Below are 4,135 nucleotides of genomic sequence, written 5' to 3' on the forward strand. Positions count from 1 at the left end.
TTTTATTCTGATCCGGTAGGCATTGAAGAGGCCCGGAAGTCAAAGCCGATCATAAGATGAAGGCCCTGGAAATACTTCACGAACGAGGTTGAATTTGGGTTTAAAAAATGTTTAGTGATAATAAGGCTTTTGTAATATCCTGTATTTTTTATACGTATTCTAATTCAAATAAGTATTTTTTGAAGTATTTAAATAACTCAAAATGAATTATTTATGGCATTTTAATTATTTATTTTAATAGTTAGGAAATATTTTTAAAAAGGAAATTTTTATAAAAGTCAAGTTTGATTAGGAAAAAGATTAGTAAGGATAGAAAGGGAATTCAAGAGTAGGAGGGTTTCTAGAGAAAAAAAAAAGGGGTATAAATATTCAACACATGGGCAAATTAAACTTTGCCCATTGTGGAGAATACCCAAGGTAAATTTTCTCTCCCTTCTCTCTTATTTTTCTTTTTCTTTCTTTCTTTTCCCCCTTCCCCCTTTTTTTTAATCACCACCGGCAGGCCGCCGCACCACCAGCAGGTGCCGGCGACAGCAGCGGCACCACCAGCAGCCGATTGTGGTGTCAGGGCTGCTGCCAAGCGCACACAATTCGAAAATAAATTTTTTTTTTAATTCTTTTGTTTCAATCCTAAATCTAATTATTAATTATGGGTTTTGTGATGATTTTCATGATGATTGATTATAGGTAGTATGTAAATAAATTTTCAGATTTGATTTTTAATTAAAAAACCCCAAATTGGAAACCCTAGGTTTCTAAATTATTATATATTGAAGCAATGTGATTTAAGATGGTTTAAATCTTTGATTTGATTTTTTTAAAACATATTTACAGCAAGTTTGAATGATTTAACATTGTTGGAAATTTTGTTAGTAAGCTATAATTAAGTGTATTGAAGGAATTTTTGACTACCCATTAATTGGGATTAAAGTAAGGGGTTTTAAATTTATTTTCAGCTTGTTTTAAATAAATTATGAGTGATTTAATGAGGGTATATATTGCTGGAAATTTGTGTGGAGTAGATTTTAATACCTTGTTATAATTTTGGATTGTAGGAGACTTCTAAGTGAGTGATTTCATATAGTCGTGGCGATTTTAAGATTGTATTCAAGGTACGTTCACGTACTTGGTATTTATTTGGTGATATAGGAACATGCTAGGCTTTGAATAATTGATTCTAAATAGTATCATAATAGATTTTGATTGGAATTTATTATTTGGTTGATGTTGGTGATTGAATTATGAAGCATGAATTATTTGTGATGGATTAGTGAAGGAAAATAATTAATTTAACATGTTGTATATGAACCACACTTTTATTATTGGCATGATAGAGAGCATGTTTAATTAAACTAAATGTTTAATTTGGTTTGGAATATTAAAAAGGAATTTTATTATGGTTCATATAATTTTTATTGATGTTATAAGCATAAGGAAAGAGTTATTTAAGTGTCTATATATGCACGAGGAATAAATTATATGTTGGTGCCTTAGTGCATTTAAGGTGTTTTTAACACCGATGGATAGGAATTTTGGTGCATTATGCGTTTAAAGTGTCTTTGACACTCAGGTAGATTAAAAGGGTTCAACATTAAATATTATGTGGTCACTAATTATTCAAGAATTAAATTGGTATGTTTAATTGTTTGAATAATTATAATGTTTGATTGTGTTATGGTTTGAGAGTCATCACCAAGTCTAATAATATTTAAATAACGTATATAACTTGAGTATGAACATATAGGGGATGTTATGGGGTTTTATATTTAACCATAACTTCTACTGGGAGTACAGGACGCTGTATTTTCCTTTTATTATGATGCACATGATTCCGCCTCTTACGAGTGGTTCTTTTATAGTGGCACGATTAGCTCCCGTGTTAGTATCCTTTTATTGGGGCAGGTTAGGGGGGAAACCCGTTCGATGCGTAATCAATGCCAAATGAATAAATTATTTATTTATTTGGGGGTCATGTTGTATGTTGCATGCTTGTAAACAGGTGCAACAAGGTAAGTTGTGTGATGATAGGTGAAAGCATGTTAGTGTATTTAGTTACGCTTATGTACTCAGCATTGCCGATTGTGTGTTTGTATATTTGTTTGGCCTTGTCTTTACTTTGGCCCTACGATGACCCATTTCTAATGGAGAGTAGTGAGGATAAGTAGAGAGAAACTTTTCAAGTGATGAAGCATATTCATGATGGGCATAAGTGAAGAGTGAATCATGCTTAGTTTCCATAGGTTTATGATGTGATTTATAGCTTTGATTATTTTATTATATTATGTTTGTGAGACTAATGTAAAGGTTTTGAGTTGGTTTGGTTTTGATAAGGGCCTACAATGGTTCCAAGTTGTAGGTTGACTTTGTTTTACTTTGGTATGACTTTATTTTCGTTTGGTTGACTTTTACAATTGAATTGTTTTGAATGTTTTTAAAGATAGTCTTCCGCTGTGTGTCTTTGATAGTTGCCTTAGCCGTTTTTACGGTGGCGGTAATGTTTTAAATTTTCCTATTTTGAGTTTTAAAAAGAGCAAAACAGGTATTTTAAAGGAAAAAAATTTCTAGGGTGTTACAGCTTTGGTAATAAAAATTTGACAAATAACCACATTTAAGCGTCATGTTTGTCAATTAAGTTCATGTAACGTATCTGAGATTTGTCTGTTGAGGATAGGGATGGCAGTGGATCTGGACCCGACCCGAATCCGTGGATCCAGATCCGTTCCTCACGGATCTAGGTATTCAAAATTTGGACCCGTCGGATCTAGATCCTGTTATAAAAAACGGATCTGGATCCCTGGCCCCTAGACCTGGACCCAGATCCGTTTACCCATTTTTTTTTTTAATTTTCCTATTACAAAAAACTAAAATTGCTTCTTTTTATATTTTTATTTATTTTTATATATTAAAAATATTGATGTTAGGGTCTATTCTGATTGAATGAACTAAGCTGAACTGAACTGAACTGAATATTTTATGTGAGAAGGAAATTAAGAACTGAAAATAATCTGAAGAGAATAGACCCTTAGTAGTGATAAAGATTAGCCTTGTCAAGAGATGAATTTTGGATGTTCATATCAGATGCATCATCGTTGTTTTTTCACTCGCTCATTTGTAACATCGTACTTTTTTCGTTGTTTTTTTTATTTTTATTCCAAAATATAAGTGTATAAGGTGATTACTTTGTGTTTTTAGATTGGTTGTATAACTTTAATTTAGGTTGAACTTAATAACCCCAGTTTGAAATGCATTGTTTGACCCAAATATTATATTTATTGTAAAAAATTAGGCAAAATACATTGGACCCGGATCCGTTGGACGCATCGGATTTGGATCCGGGTCTCCATTTTCCAGACCCGACAGATCCGCCCCGTTGCCATCCCTAGTTGAGGATATAACATGTTTTAATGATTGACAATAAAAATGTTTATTACAAGGTTTGAACACAAGACCAATGAGAAATGAATTGATGTTCTTATCATCTTTGCTGTCTTTCAATTATGCTTCATATTCAATTATAATATACTAAATACTTTGTATTAAACATCAATGTGAGAGCACTTATTTAGTTACATATTTATTATTTGTCACTTTATTTATAGCTTATAGTTCATATAATTTATATTGATATTCAATGTAAAACTCGGTGCATCAGTCGAGTCACACTAATTAAATTATTGAATAGTTGTTGGGTGTAGGTTTAAAACAATGGTAAGCTTGGAAAAATAAAATTTGACTAAAATTAAGTAGTCCTGCATTTAAATAAATTTGTAACTGCATTTGGTACCTCTCAATTTTTTACCAAAATTTCCTCCAATTTGCAACAATATTTGTGCAATTTAACTTTCTCATGTAAATTTTATTTCACATGTACTTTTATTACTTTTTTTCTCAATATTTTTGCATTCCCAATGCAAATTTACATGTTCAATTTACTTTTATCACTTCTTATTTATATTTATTAATTTCCGTGATAATAGTCCATAAAAGACTATAAGTAAGGGACGGAAACAAGTTTTATGTTTGAATGTTTGATAATCTATAATTTTAAAGTAGTAAATTTTACTTTAAAAAGAATATATATATATATATATATTTTACACAATATATTAGAGAAAATTGAAAACACGGTGTTTCC

The sequence above is a fragment of the Chenopodium album genome, chromosome 14 (assembly GCF_948465745.1).
Source record: "Chenopodium album chromosome 14, dcCheAlbu1.1, whole genome shotgun sequence".
NCBI classification, from domain to species: domain Eukaryota; kingdom Viridiplantae; phylum Streptophyta; class Magnoliopsida; order Caryophyllales; family Amaranthaceae; genus Chenopodium; species Chenopodium album.